This window comes from Mirounga angustirostris, unplaced genomic scaffold, assembly GCF_029215605.1.
Source record: "Mirounga angustirostris isolate CCGP_5_RB_7025 unplaced genomic scaffold, mMirAng1.0.hap1 SCAF_11, whole genome shotgun sequence".
Classification (NCBI taxonomy): Eukaryota; Metazoa; Chordata; class Mammalia; order Carnivora; family Phocidae; genus Mirounga; species Mirounga angustirostris.
The window spans coordinates 106,818,649-106,841,315 of record NW_026991719.1 but is presented as its reverse complement, the minus strand read 5'-3'; the positions used below and the strand labels follow the sequence as shown (position 1 = coordinate 106,841,315).

General features: G+C 41.9%; 1 long non-coding RNA gene across 1 annotated transcript; it reads right to left on the bottom strand.

Annotated features, from left to right (window-relative positions):
• Positions 1-16,546: 16,546 nt before the first annotated feature.
• On the bottom strand, positions 16,547-21,084 carry LOC135362034 (uncharacterized). Its single transcript, XR_010406324.1, has 3 exons — positions 20,996-21,084; positions 19,924-20,383; positions 16,547-17,402 (listed from the first exon to the last, which is right to left on the bottom strand). It is a non-coding gene; the product is annotated as an uncharacterized LOC135362034 (long non-coding RNA).
• Positions 21,085-22,667: the final 1,583 nt, after the last annotated feature.

The window sequence follows — 22,667 nt, the reverse complement described above, 5'->3', positions numbered from 1 at the left end:
TACCGCGTTACCACCCACCTCGCGCGTACTAGGGCTAGGAAAGGGGCGGGGGTTAAGAGGAGAGCGGCCAGCCAGAACCTAAGTGACGCGAGGGGCGGGACAATCGTAGTGAAGGGGCGGGGCGGGGCGCCTGCGCGCAAAGTACGAAAAAGGAGGGAAAGTGAGGGGGCGGGGCAGAGGACTTAAAAGTAGGAAAATGAGGGAAAGGAGTGAAGGGTATTTAGTGAGGTGCCCGAAGTCAGAGAGAAAATAAAGATCAAGTAAATAAACCGCGGCACCGAATGGGCGCCAGGTATTAGGGACTGAGGAATCATACTTGGGCCCTGTACTCAAAGCACACAGTTGAGAAAAAACAGGTTGGAAACAGAAAGGGAGACCATAAAAACTTAAAGAATCTGAAGAGTAGAAAACCTAAAGGGAGAGTCCAAATTAATCCGTACCTTACAATCGGCCAGAAAATGAGGAGCGAGCCTGAGATGCGGCTTCTAGCTCTAGCCCCCAGGGACCGGAAGGAGTATTTGCAAAGCACCCTGGGTAATTCCGTTGACCAATGGGCTACATTCGATTTTTAAGCCGCTCACGCAAAGGTTCCATAATCCCGCGAGAATACAAAAATAACAGAGTTTGCGTGTTGCGTGTAAGTAAAAGTGGGTCGATGCAAGGAAGTGGCACTAAATTATTGTTGAATTAATAAGTATTTAGAATACTTTGTTCCGAAAGGATTTTTCTCATTTTAGTTAACACTTAGGTTTCTCCGCCCATTAAAAAATTTCTTCAGGCAGCACACATAATATTACCTGATGTGGAGTGCTTACCAAGGACAGTGCCAAGAGCTTCGTGTGCCGACAACTACTCCATGAGACAGGTACTATTATTTTCCCCTTTTGATAGATGAGAAACCTGAGGTTTTAAAGGAGTAACTTGGTATTGGCAGAGCTGGGACTCAAATCTGGGTCTGACTTCAGAGCTTAGGCTCTTAACTGCCCTGCTATACTGCTCTCGACTTTAATAGTACCCTTGTTACCTTCGCATTCCAAAATGTGAATTCCCTTCAATTTACATCTCAGCGAACACTCCCTTCTAGCCAAAAAGGGCTGTAGCTTAGAGTCCTTCTTACTTGGAAGAACTGTATTCTCTCCAACGATGTGAATTTTATGTCTCCAGCTGTGGCCTGGTCCTGTCCCTCACATCCAAGTCACTGAACTTTATAAAATTAAGGCTTTCTCTGTGAGCAAATCACTGTCTTAACTTTTCTACAAGACTGCACTTTTGCCTCTTCAGCCACTGCCACCACCAGCTAGTCTCACTGACCACCCAGGTAAACTTTGTTAAAAGCAGCTTTGTTTTCAAATGACTTATCTTAAAAGTTCTACAATAGATGAATTAAAAGGAGCATTTGTAGAAACATAAACACATACCACACTTTTATTTAACACATTTGCTATTTGATTGTTTAGTTTGTTTTCAACATTTTCCTAAAACAACATAAAAAAGATCTAATCCTCATTATCAAAGTTGACCATTTTCCTTTTTAATTACCTTCTATTTGTAGTCTCTATCTCACAGACCAGTATTTGATTATACTCTGTCTTATGTTATGCCTGAATTCTGATCTTTCCAGGAGAGAAGGTATTCAAGAGGATAGAATCCTGGAATCTTCAAGTTGGAGGGGCACTTAGAGGTCCCTTCTATAATATTCATTATGTACAGTTATCCAGTCTCTGCTAGAATACTTCCAGTATAAGTATGCATCACAAGTCAGCCCATTACACTATTGGATAACTGTTAGGAAGTTCTCATTTATGTCGAACCAAAATATGCTTTCCTCTTTCTACTCTCCCAAGAGAAACACCTGGTCTTAAAGAATGAAAAGAGCATTGTATTTGGAGCCAGAAGAAATCTTTTTTATTCATTAAGGTGAAGTTTACATCATTAATACAATATTATGTCAATTATATCTCAATAAAAACAAAAAATAAAATTGAGAACATTTTTATTTTTATTAAAAGACATAATTAAGAGAGGGAAAAGGCAAGCTACAGGCTGGGAAAATAGACTTCTAATCCATGTATCCTACAAAATCTCATATTCAGTATAAATAAAGAACTCCTAAACTCAGCAGTAAAAAGACAGGCAACTCAGTATGTATGTATACATACACATATACACACGATGGAATATTATTCAGCCATAAAAAAGAATGTGATCTTGCCATTTGTGACAATATGGATGGATCTAAAGGGTTTTATGCTAAGTGAAACAAGTCAGACAGAGAAAGACAACTACCATATGATTTTACCTATATGTGGAATCTAAAAAACAAACAAAAAACCCCGAAGACTCATAAATATAGAGAACAAAACTGGTGGTTACCAGAGGGGAGGGGGATGCGGGAATGGGAGAAATAAGTGAAGGGGATTAAGAGGTACAAGCTTCCAGTTATAAAATAAATAAGTCACGGAGATGAAAAGTACAGCATAGGGAATATAGTCAATAATATTGTAATCACATTGTATGGTGACAGATGGTAAGTACACTTACCATGGTGAGCATTGCATAACTTACAGCATTGTTGAATCACTATGTTGTACACCTGAAACTAATATAACATTGTATGTCAATTCTACTCCAATAATGAAAAAATTTTTCTTAAGTCTGCATACATGCCAAAAAAAAAAAAAAGGCAACTCAATTTTTTTAATGGGGAAAATACTTGAGAGGTACTTCATTAAAGAGTATATCCAAATGACATATAAGCATATGAGTAAATGTTCAACATTATTAGTCATCTAAAAAATTAAAATTAAAATCACAATACACACCCACCAACATGGCCAAAGTTAAAAGGACTGACAGTACAAGGGGTTTGGTGGAAAGCATCTCAAATTCTCATACACTGCTGGTAGAAGGATGTATTCGTTTTCTATTGCTGTGTAAAAAACATTGCCACAAAGTTAGCAGCTTAAAACACCACACATTTATTGTCTTCCAGTTTCTGCAGATCAGGAATCCAGGCATGACTTAACAGGGTCCTGGGCTCTGGGTCTCAGGAGGCACAATCAAGGTGTGTTTATCTCAAGACGATTAGGGAAAAATTCGCTTCCAAGCTCACTCAGGTTGTTGTGAAATTCACTTCCTTGCAGCTGTAGCACTGAGGGCTTCAGTTTCTTGCTGGCTGTTGGCCAAAGGCCACTCTCAGCTCCTGAAGCTGTCCCAGTTTCCTACAACATGGCCCTCTCCGTGGGCAGTTCACAATACGGCCACTTGCTTCTTCGACGCCAGCAGGAGAATGAGAGCCTAAGATGTGGTTTTATCAACACAGAATATAGTGAGACTATTATTTTTCTGTGATGAAGTCTACACCTATTTTTCAAAATTAGGATGGTTTCTTTTTCTGATTTAAAAAAGTACATAGTCATTATAAAACATTTAAACTGTACACAGAAGTGGAAAGAAGAAGGTAAAAATCACCCAAAACCCAAACATCCGAAGGTTGCTACTCTTAACAGTGTGGAGAACCTCCTTCTAGTCCTTCCTCAGTGCATGCACACATACTATACTATCATTCTTGGGATGTGCATGTTTCTGTCACATGTTCCTACAGGGTGGCCTCTGTGCTGAAGTCAGTGTCCCTGCTACCTCTTATGGTCCTCCCACATTTCCCCAATTTTAAAAGTTATGTATCTTTATAAAGGGAAAAAGAAAATATAAAAACCATAAACAAGAGGATAAAAATGCAAAAGAAGTAAAAAAAAAAAAAAAGTAAGCATCACTCCCACTACCCAGATAATACCATTAACATTTCTATGTGTTTCCTTCTAGTCATCTCCACTACCCAGATAACACCATTAACATTTCTATGTGTTTCCTTCCTGTCTTTCCATCTTTTATATAATTGTATATATACCTCATAAACCTTGCCTTACCTCCTGGCTTCTCACAAATCTCAGACCCCTACTCATCCACCCCCCCCATCCTGGACAGCCAACGTCTCCCTCCATTTATCCTTCTTATTAGCTTCATGTTCTTCCCAGGGTACATGGGAAGAGAGAAAATCTTCTAACCCTGTGTCACCCTCCAGATACTGCCAGATCACCTTCCATTCCTAGCCCTTTAAATTTTTTTTCCTTTAAAAAAATTTTTTTAAGATTTTATTTATTTATTTGAGAGAGAATGAGAGAGAGAGAGAGCATGAGAGGGGGGAGGGTCCGAGGGAGAAGCAGACTCCCTGCTGAGCAGGAAGCCCGATGTGGGACTCGATCCCGGGACTCCAGGACCATGACCTGAGCTGAAGGCAGTTGCTCAACCAACTGAGCCACCCAGGCGTCCCTCCTTTAAAATTTTTTAACAATATTTTACTTAACCCAGTATATCTAAAATAATATCATTTTGGAATGTAATCAGTATAAAACATTGTGATATTTCACAGTTTATTTAGATACTAAGTTTTTGTGTATTTTACACTCACAGTCCATCTCGGTTCAGACTAACATTTCAAGCATTCAATAGCCACATTGGTGAGTTGGCCACCATACTGGGCAGCAGCGATCTAACTCATTGCTCCATCTGATCACATACCTTCTCCAGCATCCCCCCCTCCCCACTCCAAGAATCATCTAGCACCCTGCTACTCAAATGTGGCCAATTGGCAGCATCAGTATCACCTGGAGCTTGTTAGAAATGCAGACTCTTAGGCCCCACACAGGACCTACCTAAATTAGAATCTGCATTTTAACACTATGCCCAGGTGAACTGTTTGCATATGAAACTTAAGAAGTCTGTTCTGCCTTGTATTAAACACTTCCAGTAACAAGGAACTCCCTATCTCATCCCTAAGGAAGCCCATCCCATCTTTAAATGGTTCTAATTATTAGAAAAACATTTGTTCTTCCTTTATTGAGGATTCCCTGTAAGCCTGGCATTGTGCTAAGAACTTCACATCAATTATCTCATTTAAGCCCAATACTCTATGAGATAGTTGCCAATTTTGACTCCTTTTGTTGTTGTCGCCATTTACTGCAATAAAATATACAAAACATAAAAATTTGCCATTTAACGATTTTAAGTGTACAATTCAGTGGCATTACCTACATTCATAATATTGTGTAACCTTGACCACGTACCTCATATAAGTGAAATCATACAATATTTGTCTTTTTGCGTCTGATTTATTTCACTTAGCATAATGTTTTCAACATTCATCCATGTTGTACACTGTATCAGAATTTCCTTCCTTTTTACAATAATTATTCCATTGTATGTATGTACCACATTTTGTTTATCCATTCATCTACTGATGGACATTTGGATTGTTCCCACTTTTAGGCTATTGTGAATAAGGCTGCTATGAACAGTGGTGTACAAGAATTTATTTGAGTCCTTGCTTTGAATTCTTCGGGGTAAATACCTAGGAGTGGAATTGGGGATCATATGGTAATTATATATATTTAACTTAAGGAACCACCATACTGTTTTCCACAGCAGCTGTACCATTTTATCATAGCCTTTAAAAAATAGGAGTCATCATATGTGGAATATAAGAAATAGTGCAGAGGGGAAAGGAGGGAAAACTGAATGGGAAGAAATCAGAGACAGAGACAAACCATGAGAGACTCGGACTCTGGGAAACAAGCTGAGGGTTGCTGAAGGGGAGGTGAGTGGGGGGATGGGGCAACTGGGGAATGGACATTAAGGAGGGCACGTGATGTGATGAGCACTGGGTGTTATACGCAACTGATGAATCATTGAACACTACATCTGAAACTAATGATGTACTATATGTTGACCAAGTGAATTTAAATAAAATAAATAAATAAATAAATAAATAAATAAATAAATAAATAAATAAATAAATAAATAAAAATTAATAATAGTCATTGTGGTTATTTTTCTGATCAGAAAATTTTTTAAAATGCTCTTTTAAGAAAACTGGACTATAGAGAGAAAGAAGATTTTTAAAAAATTGTAATCCCATTATCCAATGAAACTCTTCACATGTTCATAAAGATTCTTCCAGGATTTCTTTTTATGACAGTTGTTCCTTAAAATAAAGGTTTTTATGGGGCACCTGGGTGGCTCAGTTGGTTAAGCATCTGCCTTTGGTTCAGGTCTTGATCCCTGGTCCTGGGATGGAGCCCCAAGATGGGGCTCCCTGCTCAGTGGGGAATCTGCTTCTCTCTTTCCCTCTCCCTCTGCCCCTCCCCACTGCTCATGTGCTCTCTCTCTCTCGAATAAATAAATAAAATCTTTAAAAATAAATGAATAAATAAAGGTTTTGTTTGTTACCATGGAATTCTAAACATGCTTTTGAAGGAATAATATTTTAGAAATGTACTTGCTTTAAAAATACACCACTTTTCAAATAATATGCAGCCATCAGAAATTATGTTTATGAGAACTATGCAATCATAATAATAAGCTTTATCTTCTATTCAATGCCTACTGTATTCCAGAAACTTGACACATGCTGACTCTAATCCTCACCACAGCCCTATGTAGGCTTTACCATTGGATGGGCCAGGTTTTGCCAGCAGTGTTGTCTTGAATAAGTACCCAAACTTCCTGTCCCTACATTCCCTCACCCGTGAAAACAAAGAACCTACTCGCATCTACCTCTGGAGTTACTAGCATTCAAATGAGGTGATCCACATAAGGCACTTGGAACAGAGACTGGCTCATTATCAGCACTCAAGAAATGTCTATGTTCACCAAATAAATTTCAGGGACCCTGACAATTTAAACATGAAAAATGAAATCCAACCATGACAGTACTCACAGTACTCGAAGAATAGAATATACTAGGGCTCCTGGGTGGCTCAGTTGTTAAGCGTCCGCCTTCGGCTCAGGTCATGATTCCGGGGTCCTGGGATCGAGCCCCACATCAGGCTCCCTGCTCAGCAGGAAGCCTGCTTCTCCCTCTCCCACTCCTCCTGCTTGTGTTCTCTCTCTCGCTGTGTCTCTGTCAAATAAATAAATAAATAATCTTAAAAAAAAAAAAGAATAGAATATACTAGGGGCACCTGGGTGGCTCAGTGGGTTAAGCCTCTGACTCTTGATTTCGGCTCAGGTCATGATCTCAGGGTTGTGAAATAAGCCCCACGTCACATATGGCTCCATACTGGACATGGAGCCTGCTTAAGATACTCTCTTTCTCTCTCTATGCCTCCCCTCAGCCCCCCTCCACCTCCCCCCCACACTCTATGAAAAAAAAAATAGAATATACTAGAAGTATAACCCTGGGGGCGGGGAAGTCCTTCTAAGCACACTGTCAAAGGCAGAGACAATCAAAGCAAAGGATTATTAGAACTGACCACACAATACAAATCATGGCTGACTGACAGAAAACACCAAAAAGTTAGAAGGTAAGCAATAATTTGGGGGGAAAAAATGTAGCTAATTTGACAGATAAAAAGGTCTTTAATATACAGCAAGCTTTACAATAAAGAAAATACGAACAACGGTATTTTCCCGGAAAAATAGGTGAAGGATAGAAACAGTCAAGCAAGACAGTCCAATGTGTATGCCTGGGGACATTTTGGTGAGCCCTCCTGACGCAGCTGCCCTGACACCTGACACAGGGGCCTGTTCCCGCTGTCCCCGTCACAGGGCACCCCCCGACCTCCAGCCCAGAGAACTCTCACCGTGTAGTTCAGTTCTTTCTGCATTATTTATGTGTTCTACAAAACTGTTATTTCTTATCAAAAAAAAAAATTTTTTTAGACAGGGCTAAGCTCCAAGGGGCAATTAAAATCATCTTTATAAGAGAAGTTTTATGATATTAAACATAATGCTTGCATACTCGAATCCTGAGAGAAAAGTTGAGAATTTCATTGAGCATCTCCTCTACATTCTGGCATTCTGGAGCTGAGAATAAGGAATCTTACATGTTCCAAATACCTTCCTTCTTCTCCTCCACTCAGTGTCCGTAGACAGATAGATACATAGCTAGCTAGCTAGCTAGCTAGGTAGATAGATAGATAGATGCAATTTATTCATCCAGTTACTGGATAGGTACTTAAGAAGCACCTGTTGGGTGCCAGGCATTGTGCTAGGCAGAGGGATCTAGCAGTGAACTAGAAACAGTCCCTGCCTCCATGAAGCAGATAGTCTAGTTGGGGGAGGAGGGGCAAACAGAAAGGAAGTCAATATTCAGGTGAATGACATCGTCCGGTGTGAAGAAAAATGAGGCAAGGAAAGGACACAGAGAATGGCAGGGGCTGCTGCTTTAGATTAAATAGGAAGGACTCCTCTAATGCGGTGATATTTGAGGAGAGGCATGAAGGAGGTGAGGGAGTAAGCTATGAGGATTTCTGAGAACATTCCAGGCAAAGAGAACAACAACAAGAAAGGCCCTGAAGCAGGAGGTGTGTTTGATGAACCTTGAGGTCACCAGGGTGACTGGAGCAGAGGGATGAAGGGAGAGAGCAGTAGGAGATGAGGATGGAGAGGTCATGGGTTGAGAGAGATCAGGTAGAGCTGTGTATATTATGATAAAAACTTTAGATTTTATTTTAAGTGTCTGGGAAGGTTGACATAATAAGGAGAAAGCAAGCCTACAGAAAGCAGAGGTATCTATCCTTTATATTTTTAAACAAAAAAGAGAGTAATTTCCATTAAAACAAATGATTCCTAGTTATATGTGATTATAGACCAAATGGTGCCCAATCCCTAATCATCCTTTACTCCCCCATCATTAAGACCTTTACCTCAAATTGGCAGGGTTAGCAATAGGGAATTTGGGTGTTATGAGGAAAGAGTTAACATAGCAGGTTTGGTGGCTTACTCCTTGCATGTCTCCAAGAGAACCAGGATAGACCCTTAAGCAACTCATGAGAATGTATCTGTCAAAGTGTTCTTTATAATGCCAATGGATTGATGATTTTGTTGTGTACACCTAGAGTAATAGGCCATGCCATGCCATCTTGTTAGGATTACTTGGCACAAACACAAAGATTGATGATGTGAACCTGATTTCATTGTTGAGGTCAACATTGTTGAGGTCCTGAGTCTCCTGGTCATGGCCAGTTATCAGGATGTACATAGGTGACCAGCCCTCCCATCTGTGACCCATACCCTGAGACTCAAAATGAGCTTTACTGGGCATAGATATTCCACATGTGTCCCTGGAATTCACTGCTATAAAACATTGAAAGGGAAATCAGAAAGTATTTTAAACAAAATGAAAATGAAAACCTAACAACGTAACAAAAGCTGTGGGATACAGATCAAGCTGTATTTAGAAAGGAATTTATAGCCCTGAACTCCTATATAAAAAAAGAAGAAAGGCTTCAAATCAATAACTCCAGCTTTGATCCTCAGGAACTAGAAAAATAAGGAGAAATTAAATTAAAAGTAAGCAGAGGAAAGGAATTATTAAGGTAAGGGCAGAAATCAATGAAATAGAAAACAGGGAAAATATAGAGAAAAATCAATGAAACCAAAAACTGGTGCTTTCAAAAGATCAATGAAATTTATAAACCTATATCCAGAAAAAAAGAGAGAGAGAGAGAGAAGACACAAAGTGCCATTATCAGAAACGAGAGCAGGGATATCACCATAGATCCTCCAGACAGCAAAACGATAAGGGAATACTATAAACAACAAACAACATAGGAAATTTAGATAAATTGGAGTTCTTCAAAATTTAAAAATTTTTGTGACTTAAAAAAATAAAAAACTTTTAAGATGAGGTTCATATATACAATGGAATATTACTCAGCCATCAGAAAGGATGAATACTCACCATTTGCATCAACATGGATGGAACTGGAGAGGATTATGCTAAGTAAAGTAAGTCAAGCAGAGAAAGACAATTATCATATGGTTTCACTCATATGTGGAACATAAGGAATAGCACGGAGGATATTAGGGGGAGGAAGGGAAAACTGAAGGGGGGAGAATCAGAGGGGGAGATGAACCATGAGAGACTATGGACTCCGGGAAATAATCTGAGGGTTTCAGAGGGGAGGGGGGGTGGGGGGATGGGTTAGCCCGGTGATGGGTATTAAGGAGGGCACGTGTTGTAATGAGCACTGGGTGTTATCCGGAAACAATGAGTCATGGAACACTACATCAAAAACTAATGATGTACTGTATAGTGACTAACATAACATAATAAAAATAAATAAATACATGAAGTAAAAAAATTAAAATTAAAAAAATTTTTGTGCCTTAAAGGACACTACCAAGAAAGTGGTAAAATAACCCGCAGAAAGGGAGAAAATATGTGAAAATCATATATCTAATTATAGTTTAGTATCTAGAATGAAGAACTTTCATAATTCAACAGAAAGATAAACAATCCAATTAAAAGTGAGTACTACAGGGGCACGTGGGTGGCACAGGTGGTTGAGCATCCCACTCTTGCTTTCCGTTCAGGTCCTGATCTCAGGGTCTTGATCTCAGGGTTCTGAGATCCAGCCCCACGTCGAGCTCTGTGCTCAGCACACAATCTGCTTGAGATTCTCACTCCCCCTCCCTCTGCCCCTTCCCCCCCCAAAATAAATAAATCTTTTTTTAAAATAATAAATAAATAAAAGTGAGTATTACCAGAGACAGAGATGGACATAATGTGATTACAAAAGTGGGGGGGGGTAAATTTTGCAAGAGGACATACAATTCTAAACATTTTTTTTTAAAGATTTTATTTATTTATTTGAGAGAGAGAGAATGAGAGAGAGCACATGAGAGGGGGGAGGGTCAGAGGGAGAAGCAGACTCCCCGCCTAGCAGGGAGCCCGATGCGGGACTCGATCCCAGGACTCCAGGATCAGGACCTGAGCCGAAGGCAGTCGCTTAACCAACTGAGCCACCCAGGCGCCCTACAATTCTAAACATTTATACACCTAATAACAAAGCTTCAAAATACACGAAACAAAAACTGATGGAATAGAAATGAAAAGTAAGCAAATACACACTTAGAGATTTCAACACACCTTTCAATAATTGATAGTAAAGTAGACAGAAAATATGTAAGGATATAGAAGAATTAACACTATCTACCAACTTGGGGTGCCTGGGTGGCTCAGTCAGTTTAATGTCTGCCTTCAACTCAGGTCATGATCCCAGGCTCTGGTCATGATCCCAAGGTCCTAGGATGGAGCCCCGCCTCAGGCTCTCTGCTCAGTGGGGAGTCTGCTTCTCCCTCTCCCTCTGCCTGCAGCTCTGCCTACTTGTGCTATCTCTGTCAAATAAATAAATCTTAAAAAAAAAAAAAACACTATCTACCAACTTGACCTAATTGAAATTTATAAAACAGTCAACGAACAACACAATATACATTCTTTTCACATGGCCAAGTAAGGTTTACCAAAATAGACCATATTCTGGGCCACAAAACAATTCACAACACATTTAAAAAGTATTAGAATTAAAAAAAAAAGTATTAGAATTATAAAACGTATGTTTCCTGAACCCAATGAAATTAGATTTTACTAGATTAGATTAAATTAAATCAATAAAACAGAGATTTCTGGAAAATCCCCAAATATTTGGAACATGAATAACAAACTTTTTTTTAAAGATTTTATTTATTTATTTGAGAGAGAGAGAGATAGGAGAGAGAGCATAAGTTGGGGGGAGGGGGGAGGAGGGGCAGAGGGAAAGGGAGAAGCCGACTCCCCACTGAGCAGGGAGCCCAATGTGGGGCTCCATCCCAGGACCATGGGATCATGACCTGAGCTGAAGGCAGAGGCTTAACTGACTGAGCCACTCAGGCGCCCTGAATAACAAACTTTTGAATAACGCATGGGTCAAGGAAGAAATCAAAAGGGAAATTATAAAGCATCTTGAAATGAATGAATATGAAAACAGCAAAAGGGGTGCCTGGGTGGCTCAGTTGTTAAGCAGCTGCCTTGGGCTCGGGTCATGATCCCAGGGTCCTGGGATCAGGCTCCTTGCTCAGCGGGGAGCCTGCTTCTCCCTCTCCCTCTGCCTGCTGCTTCCCTGCTCCCTGCTCGTGCTCTCTGTCAAATAAATAAATAAAATATTTTTTAAAAAGAAAAAGAAAACAGCAAAAATTGTGGGATGCAGTTATACCCATAGTTAAAAGAAATTTTATAGCAGTAAATACTTATATTAGAAAACATTAAGGATCTTGAAACAATGACCTCAACTTTCACCTCAAGAAGCTAGAAGACAAAGAGCAAATTAAACTTAAAGTAAGCAAACTTAAATCCAAAGTAAAGGTGACAGAATTCAAACACACTGAAAATTAGAAGAAAAGAAAGAAAGGAAGGAAGGAAGGAAGGAAGGAAGGAAGGAAGGAAGGAAGGAAGGAAGGAAGGAAGGAAGGAAGGAAGAAAGAAAGAAAATTGGTTCTTTGAGAATGTCAATAATATAGATAAACTTCTAGACATACTGACCAGGAAAAAAAAAAGGACCCAATGAACCAATATTAGGATTGAGAGGAAGAGCATAAATTATACATCCTACAAATATTGTGGCAGGTAGACTCTAAAATAGTCCCCATTGATGCTTGTCTCCTGGGATTCATGCTCTTGTGTAATCCTCTCCCCTTGAGTGTGGTCTGAGGTAGTGACTTGCTTCTAACCAATAAAATACAAAAAAGGTAGTGTGGTATCACTTCCATGACTAAGCTATGACTACCATCTTGTTATAGTCTTTCTGTTGCTGGCTTTAATAAAGCAAGCTGCCATGTTGGAAAGGCAGCATGGCAAGGAACTGAGGGCAACCTTTTGCCAACAGCCAACAGAAAATCGAGGCCCTCAGTCCAACAGCCCACAAAGAACTTAATCCTGCCAACAACCATGTGAGTTTAGAAGTGAATCCTTCCCCCAGTCAAGTCTTTAGATGAGACTCTGGCCCTGGGTTACAGCCTTGTGAGAGACCCCAAACAGAGGACCCAACTAAGCTGTGCCTTCTGGATCTGCAGAATCTGTGAAATAACAAATGCCTGTTGTTTTAAGCTGTTAAGTTTGCAGTGATTTGTTATGTAGAAATAGGTAACTAGTACAAATGTTAAAATAAGGAAATAGTATCAACAACTTCATGCTAATAAATTTGTGAACTTTGATTAAAAGGAAAAATGGACAAACTTCTTATAATACATGAACTATCAAAACTCATTCAAGAAGAAATCAATAACCTGAATAGTCCCATTACTATTACAAAAATTTGTAGGGGCACCTGGGTGGCTCAGTCAGTTAAGCGTCAGACTCTTGATTTCGGCTCAGGTCATGATCTCAGGATTGTGAGATGGAGCCAGACGTTGGTTGGGCTCCCTGATCAGCGGGGAGTCTGCTTGAGATTCTTTCCCTCTGCCCCCCACCTCCCTGCGTATGCACATGCACTCTCTCTCTCAAATTCATAAATAAATATTTTCTAAAAATTTGTAGTTAAAAACTTTCCCACAAAGAAAACTCTGGGCCCAAATGACTTCACTGATGAATTCCCCAAGCATTTAAGAAATAATTAAAATTCTATACAAACTCTTCCAGAAAATAGAAGATAATAGCATACTTCCCATCTCGGGTGCCTGGGTGGCTCAGTTGGTTAAGCGACTGCCTTCGGCTCAGGTCATGATCCTGGAGTCCCTGGATCGAGTCCCGCATCGGGCTCCCTGCTCAGCAAGGAGCCTGCTTCTCCCTCTGACCCTCCCCCCTCTCATGTGCTCTCTCTCATTCTCTCTCTCTCAGATAAATAAATACAATCTTAAAAAAAAAGAATACTTCCCATCTCATTCTATAAGACAAGCATTACTGTGATACCAAAATTAAAGACATTATGAGAAAGAAAACAAGGACCAATACTGCTCAAAAACTGAGATGCAAAAATTCTTTGTGAAATTTTAGCAAATTGAATCTAACTATGTGTACAAAGGATACTTCATCATGACCAAATGAAGGTTTATCTGAGGAATTTAAAGTAGGTTGAACAATCAAAATTACTGTAATTCACCACATTAACAAAAGAATAAAGAAAAACCATATCATCATCTCATTAGACCTACAGCTAACATCACATTTAATGATGACAGACTAAATGCTTTCCCCCTAACATCAGGAATAAAGCAAGGCTATCCACTTTTACCATTTCCATTCAATATTATACTGGAAATTCTAGCCAAGCCAGTAAGTTAAAAAAAAAAATACATCTAGACTGGAAAACCTTAAGGAAAGGAAAACATTAAACTCTCATTAGTCATGGATAATAAATTGGCAAAACAGAAAATCTTCCGGAATGCATAAACAAGCCACAACAACTAATAAGTGAGTTTAGCAAGTTTGCAGGATATAAAGTCAACATACAAGAGTCAGTTGTATTTTTATATATTAGCCATGAATAACTGGACATTAAAATTTTTTTAAGCATCAAAAATACGAAATATTTAGAAATAAACTAGGTGAAAAATGGGCTAGGCCTTTTTCTACTACAAAAAAATTACTAAGAGAAATTAAAGAAGACTTAAATAGAAAGATATACTATACTCAAGAATTAGAAGACTTGGTGGGCGCCTGGGTGGCTCAGTTGGTTAAGCAACTGCCTTCGGCTCAGGTCATGATCCTGGAGTCCTGGGATCGAGTCCCACATCGGGCTCCCTGCTCGGCAGGGAGTCTGCTTCTCCCTCTGACCCTCCCCCCTCTCATGCTCTATCTCATTCTCTCTCTCAAATAAATAAATAAAATCTTTAAAAAAAAAAGAATTAGAAGACTTGGTATTAATGTCAATCCTCTTCAAATTGATGAATAGATTGAACAAAATACCAATCAAAATCCTAGGACACTTTCTTGCAAGAATTGACAAGCTGATTCTAAAACTCCTCATTGATATGCAAAGAACCTAGAATAGGCAAAAACAATTTTGAATAATAATGACAAAGTTAAAAGACATACCACTTGATTTCCAGATTTCTTATAAAGGTACAGTAATCAAGACAGTAGTATAGCCAAGATAGACCTATAGATCAATAGAACAGAATAAAGGGTCCACTGCTCTCTCCCAGGCTGGCCAGGGTCAGGCGCTAGGCGCGGAGGGTGGGGCCCTCGCTCCCACCCTCACCTTCCACGGAGGAGCCCCTGCAGAGGGAGTGCCAGACCCGGGCGGAGTGCGGGCTCCCGGGGCAAGTGAGCGCCTAGGTGGAGAAATGGATTCAAGTGAAACGGAGACCCCAATAACGGAAATGAAGGGAGGCAGAAGAAGTGTTTGAAAAGCCCCTTCCAGACCAGCTTGTCTTGCTTCTGGAGCATCTCTTGGAGCAGAAGACTCTGAACCCCCAAACTCTGCAAAGCCTCAAGAGGACACACCACCTCCCCCAACAGGATGCCGAGGGTCGCCATTGGTGGTGTGAACTCATTGTTAAGCACAAATGCGCAAAAGCGTAGGTGGAGAGATTCCTCCAGGAGGATCAGGGCATGGGCATATACCTCTATGGGGAGCCAATGGTGAGCGAAGACGCCAGGCAGCACCAGGTTGCCGGCTGGTGCTTTGTGCTGACCAAGGAGCAGATGGATAGATCCTCAGCCGAGGTGGTGGCTGAGATGTTATTCTGAAGAGGAAAAACCACAGCCAGATTCTTTTTCATGCATCTATGCCTAGCCCTGATGGGACCAGGATCTCATTAACCCTGGACATCACAGGAAGGGTAATGGGGCTGCTAAAGCCATCAGCCAGCAGCATCCACGTCTTGGTGCTTCTCTTTCCATAGGCTGCTCTCCCTGGAACTCATGGACGGCATGGTGCCTTTGTCCCCTGCCCTGAACTTGCCACCTCAAGATACTGAATCTGCACTGGATCTCTTCCCTGAGGTGAAGGCACTTCTTTCACACAAATGATGAAAGCTGCCTGAGATACATTGGAAAAGCTGCTGAACATTTTGCATCAATACCCTCAGCATATGGCTGTATTTCTAGAATTCCAGGAAGTCACAGATTCTGTATCCTGGGACCAGCGAACATCATTAGATAGTCTTCTCTAGATCATTTCAGAAAGATTCTGCAGGATTATTTTGATTGATATGTCTGTTGTTTAGATTTTTCCAAAATGGTAATACCCTTGGTAAAAGGGCAGGGTAAAATCCAAGATGTATTAATAATAAAACATAATGGATTACTAAACAAACAAACAAACAAAGAACAGAATAGAGGGTCCAGAATAGGGGGTCCAGGTTGCATATATGGTCAACTGATTTTTGACCAAAGTGACAAGGATAATATTTTCAACAAATGATGCTGTCAAAATTGGATAACCTTATGCAAAAAAATCAAGTTTGATTCATTTTGTCATATATAAAAATAAATTCACAGTGTACTATAGACCTACAGGTATTAAAATACTTCTTGAAGCTGTTATGCAGCAGTTAAACTTAATTCCTGATATAGAGGGATTCCATGGTGTTAAAAAAAATGTGAAGAATTATATTCCTCTCTTAAATATTTATAATGTAAAATAACCAATTAAAAACTGAGAAATACGGGATGTCTGGGTGGCTCAGTCAGTTAAGCATCTGCTTTAGGCTCAGGTCATGATCCCAGGGTCCTGGGATCAAGTCCCGCATCGGGCTCCTTGCTTGGGGAGGAGTCTGCTGCTCCTGCTGCTTGTGTGTGCTTTCTCTCTCTCTCTGACAAATAAATAAATCTTTTTTAAAAACTGAGAAATCCAACAATAAACAAATCTCTTTAATTTTGTTTAATCCAGTAATACACAAATGTATTTGATCATGGAGCTCTTTATTTGAACATTAGTAATATTCTATGAAACACACTTTGGAAACCATGATTCTGTTCATCACTTTTGCTATACTTGTGAGGAATCTGATACTCAGAGACAGTAACTCACTTGACCAAGACCACTTGTCTAATGATGTCTCCAGGCATAAATTCTCTGCTCCTTGTATTATGCAACAGATTATCATTTTCATTAGATATGGGATAAGTCTTGAAGGTTTCATAAGCAAGTGCTCTTTCTATTTCTGTGCTTCCACTACTCCAGGGCCTGTCTCTATTATAGCACTTATCATCATATAGTACAGTAATCTGTCTTCCCCATTAGACTGAGCACTCCCTCTGCCCAGGGAATGTGGATGGATAATTTTTGTTTTGCCCAGGTAGTTCCAGTGACTAGAATATAGTGGAATCTCAGTAAATGTTCCACGAATAAAAGGACTTGGGGTGGGGGAAGGACTTCCATGTGAACAGCCCAATAACAAGAGTACAGATATCCAAGAGAAGAGAACAAGACTCCAAGTTGGGAAAAAAGATACTGAGGAACAGTGATCTAGGGGAGGGAGACAGGATTGGAGAAAAATTAAGAACAGTATTCTCACAACAAGGAAACAGGAAAGTAGTCACCAATGCAGAGAAGATATTTGGTTCAGGACAGCTGGTGTGTTGTTGCATAATCTCTAAATAATTAGCTATAGTAAATGCCAAGAAAATGCTCTGCTCCCTGCAAAAAAAAAAAAAAAAACACATTATGACATAACCACATTAAAATAATTACTTCAGGGGCATCTGGCTGGCTCAGTAGAGCATGCAACTTTTAATCTCAGGGTACTCAATTCAAGCCCCATGTTGGGGTGGAGTGTGCTTTAAGAAATAGGTAAATAAATAATTATTTCAGTTGGGTAACACTGAATATCTATCATAAGTATCAGTTCAATATGTTGGGGGAAATCATTTCAAGCTTGTTATTCTCAAAATAAAAATCAAATATATGAAAACAAAATTACATCACAAAAAGGACATTATTGATCACAACAAGCTCTTAGCATACATAAGCTCATTTAGGTCTAATAACTACCCTGTAAGGTAAACATTTCCCTGTTCATTTTTTTTTAAAGATTTTATTTATTTATTTGAGACAGAGAGAATGAGAGAGAGAGAGCACATGAGAGGGGGGAGGGTCAGAGGGAGAAGCAGGCTCCTTGCTGAGCAGGGAGCCCGATGCGGGACTCGATCCAGGGACTCCAGGATCATGACCTGAGCCGAAGGCAGTCGCTTAACCAACTGAGCCACCCAGGCGCCCTCCCTGTTCATTTTAAAAAGATTTGAGGAGGGGTGCCTGGGTGGCTCAGTCGGTTAAGGGTCTGCTTTCAGCTCAGGTCATGATCCCAGGGCCCTGGGATTGAGCACAGGGGCTCCTGCTCAGCAGGGAGCCTGCTTTTCCCTTTCCCTCTGCCTCTCTCCCCTGCTCGTGCTCTCTCACTCTCTGTCTCTCTCTCAAATAAATAAATAAAATCTTTTTAAAAATTAAAAAATAAAAAGATTTGAGGAACTAAATCTTCTAAGAATCTGCATTCTGTCGTAAGAATCTGGGTTGCCCCAATTTTCCCTCCAATAATTTCCAAAACCAAAGTTGCTCTAATGTGGTGAACTTCTCCAGTGACCTCAATTTTATAAAGAGAGTTTAATTTTTCTGACTCACATAACTTCTTGTTGAGCACTTAATAATGATAACAGGTGCATCATCTTGTTCAGGACAAACTGTAGGAATTCAAAACAGCTGCCTCTCTAAGGAGCATCCAAGACTTTTAAGAGTTCCTAATATGGGTTTTGTATCAAAATCAATTTGTAACTTTTCATGGGAAGAGAAGAAAAAGAGGAACGAATGCTTATAGAGTGCTTAATAAATTCCAGATATTGTGCTAAACACTTTAAAAAGCTTCCTGTATATAATTCTCATACCCTCCTTTTGAGATAAAATGGACCTTGCTTTCGGAGTGTTTATAAAAAATTACGAGTTTTAAAAGTTAGGAAAACAAGGGACACAAATGGGATAAATGTTTAAGAATGGAAATTAGTCATAAATATACATTTAAGTAAACTTAAAGACAGCACTACTACAGGAATAAAACCTAATTTAACTTTACATATAAATTTCTATTCATTTATATCACTCAGTAACATTTTAAATAATAGTCCACAAATATAAGGCAACTATATTGATATTATTTCCTAACACCACTTGGAAATATTAGTTATGTTCTATTCTAGAAAACTCGTCACTTAGATGAGAGACCTTAAGATTAAGTTTAAATTGTAAAGTTAACCTATGATCTTCGCTTTGGAAAAAAGTAAATTTCATTACATTTACATTTACACAGATGCAGTCAAAATCGTGTTCAATAACTCTACCGCAGGAAAGATTCATTATAACACAGTTCTAGGGGTGCCTGGGTGGCTCAGTGGTTAAGCGTCTGCCTTCAGCTCAGGTCATGATCCCAGGGTCCTGGGATGGAGCCCCGCATTGGGCTCCCTGCTCAGCGGGAAGCCTGCTTTCTCCCTCTCCCACTCCCTCTGCTTGTGTTCCCTCTCAAGCTGTCTCTCTTGCTGTCAAATAAATAAATAAAATCTTAAAAAAAAACCAAAAACACAGTTCTATAGAGCAGGTATTGGTCTTGCCTCCTACCCAGCACTTAACAACAAAATTCAACCCATTAAAAGTAAGGGCAGGCCCTCTGGTTTGAGTTGATATATATTTTTTAAGTCATTAAGTTATTCCCCCCTTCCCCGCAAATTCCAAAGCAGTCTTAAAATAAAAGTGCCCAGCTCAAACGGCTGGAAATTCCAGCCCTGTACTGGCTTTCCTATAACTGACATTTCAGGTATCATAAACCATTATTAATCTGATCTTGGGAGGGGAATGGAAAGGGATGTTGAAAAAAATTAATATTCTTTTTGCATATAAAACCTGATCCCTAAATTCCTAATAAACAGCAGGATCAGAGGGTGACTCATGATTACACTTTTATCCTTTTTAACTGGTTAAATCAAATGACCCCTCTAGCATTCACATTTTAAATCTGCAAGTCTAGACATTACATCCAAATTTAGATGTCCAGCTTGGGGAAGCTGGACTCCAGCCCCAGGAACTACCACCCAAAGTAGATGGAGTTCACGCTACCTAGTCTACACATCGCCTTCCCCCCCCCCCCCCCCGCTTTTTCTTTCTTTCTCTTTTTGTAAACCTCAGCAGAAGTCCAAGATGCCGTGGAAAATTCTCAAAGGGCACTAAAGTCGAGCAGGTCGCTCAGCTGCTTGTTGATCCCATGCGCTGCTGCTGGGATTCATCTTTGGCCACTTCTAGGAGGTCCAAACGCTGCGAAGAGGGGCTCAGTAGGAGACCTCCAAAGCCCAAAGTGGAGAGTGGGGAGATGAGGCAGGGCGTCAGGAAAGAGGCATAAACTTGGGGGCGCTGGGCTGACTTCCAATGTCCCCTACTCCTTCCCAAAGCAGTGTGAACAGGAGGCGGCAGAGCCCGGGACGGGTGAAGGCTCAGTTCGGCGTCCCGCCAGCTGGGCGGCGAGGAGAGACGAGAAGTGACCCGTTGGCCCCGCGAGGATGGAATTGACAAGCTGCAGGGCGCACGTCTGAGGCGTTACATCCGCCTTACATCCCCAGGCAGGTGTGCAGTCGCAAAGCTCCCCTCTGCAGGTCCAAGGCGCGTTGTTACAAAGAAAACAGAGACACCGACCACTAGTGTCACTCTCGCCGGGCCCCCTCCTGCCTTTGCTGCCCTGTCCGCGAGCGACTAGCCCTGGACGCGCCGAGCCCACGAAGCCCGCTGCGAGCCAAAGCCACGTGCTCTCCCACTTGCCCGGGAGCCCCGGCAGCCGCCCGCGGGCTCGTGACCGTGAGTCGCCGCCCCGCTCAGCTCGCCAACGTGGGGCTGACTCCGAGTTCGGCACCCTGCGGAGGAGCGCGGGCCAGGGGCGCCCCTCCCCCCGCCTGAAATTGCCTGCCACCCTCTGGCCGCATCCAGCCACCGGGATTAAAGTTCCCCTTGGCTGGGTTTACTTTGCGCCAAAGGGCTCTGGGTCCGAGCGAGGGCGGAGGGTGCTCCCAGCCCGCCCCTTCCTCCCAGGACCAAGTGACCGCCCCCCCCCCCCCCCCCCGGGACTTGAACTGGTGGGTCTGGGGCGGGCATTTGTTCCCTGGGGCGGTCTTAGCCCGGGGCTTGGCCACGGCTCCAGCTCTGGCGCCCTCTATGCCTGGAAAAGCCCCTAGTTAACCCCTTAGTCCCCAGCTCGCTGGCGTCACCTGCGCGGAGGAAGTAGGGTGGGTGGGGGGACGCGGAAGAGCCGGCGGGAACCGGGAGAAACCGCTGTGCGCGCCGGGACAAAGCCCTCAGTGGCGGGAGGGAGGGAGGGCTGGCGGGAGAGGCATGCAGGCCCCCTGGGGAACGCAGCGCGGCGGGCGTGGGCACAGCCTGCCTCCCGCTCTTCTCACTCCTTACTCCGCCCCGAAGCGGAGCCAGAAGGAGAAGCAGCTGCGGCCGCATCTGGATCCATTGCCCATGCCACGGCTAGCTGTCGTCCCCCAGCAAGCTGCGCTGGATGCTGGAGATTACTGCCCCGCAAGGTTGCGCTGCGCTCCGCGCTGAAGATGGGCGCGTGGGGGAAGGGAGGCCAGGCCCTGTCGGCCCATTTCGGCCCACTCTCCGAGTAGGTTTTGGTTGGTCAAATTCGGTGCGGCACCCAATGCAGAATAAAGGGCAGAACCGCCCTTGAATTCCACAAAGCAGCGTGGGCTTCATGTTTCCAAACACTACAATCACTCAACCCCCTCCCTGTCCACAAATCATGTCCTCCCATCCGAATCCTGTTCGGAATGCTCCACGGAATTTCGCAGTGGAACCAGTCCGTGGAAATGGACCAGAACAATCCTTTTCATTTCACAGAGGTGAACCAGACAGGTGTTGTCACATAGCCACTATCTGGCCAAGTTTTGAACTTGGCTTGAGGAAGAAGCCCCAAACGGAGAAAGAAAACATTACTAGACCTCTATTATGTTCAATTCAGGGATGGAAGTAAGGACGTCTCCACTGACAACCAGGCAGTTTTTCGGTCAGTGAATGCAGTAGAACCGGTAAGACCCAAGCAGAAGAGGCAGTGCGGAGAAAGAAGACACATCCAGAGTAATAAATTGAAGGAAACAGCCAGAGCTGAGGGCAGCACCATGACAAGAAGGAGCCCTTGGTACTCTGAATTGGATGAAAACAGGGAGGTAGAGTCAATGGAAAATATATGGATATAATTCCTTACAAAAGAAAGTGTCCGGGGGCGCCTCGGTGGCTCCGTGGTTAAGCGTCTGCCTTCGGCGAGTCCTGGGATCTAGCCCCGCATCCGGTTCCCCGCTCCGCGGGGAGCCTGCTTCTCCCTCTCCCTCGCCCCCTGCTTGTGTTCCCTCTCTCGCTGTGTCTCTCTGTCAAATAAATAAATAAAATCTTTAAAAAAAAAAAAAAAAGAAAGAAAAGAAAGTGTCCGGCAGGGAAGGCGATTGTAGCTTGGGGGTGGGAATTTCCATATCAATGGTGTAAACCAAGACCCTGAGGCAGACTGACCGTATGGTAACTTCCCCAATATCTGCTTCTCCTTGTTAGTAACCGCCTCCTGTTCTTTAATGTTACATCCCTGCCCTGACTCCCTTCTGATATGTGTGATTCCAATCTTAGCGAATTAGCACAATTCAAATCTAAATTAATCAGCATAATCCCATTCCCTGCCATTGACTGACTACGAACATGACCCAGTTGGGGCCAGTGAGTGTAGCAATTTCCTGGGGGCTTTGGGAAAAGTTTTTCTTTCATGTTCTGGAGGAGTTTCAGAGGCAATCCCCTCTTCTGCATGTGCTCAAAGAAATAAGGAGCTCCTGATACTGTGGGCAGCCATATCTCAACATAACAAAGAGCCAAGTTAAAATAAAGCAGAGG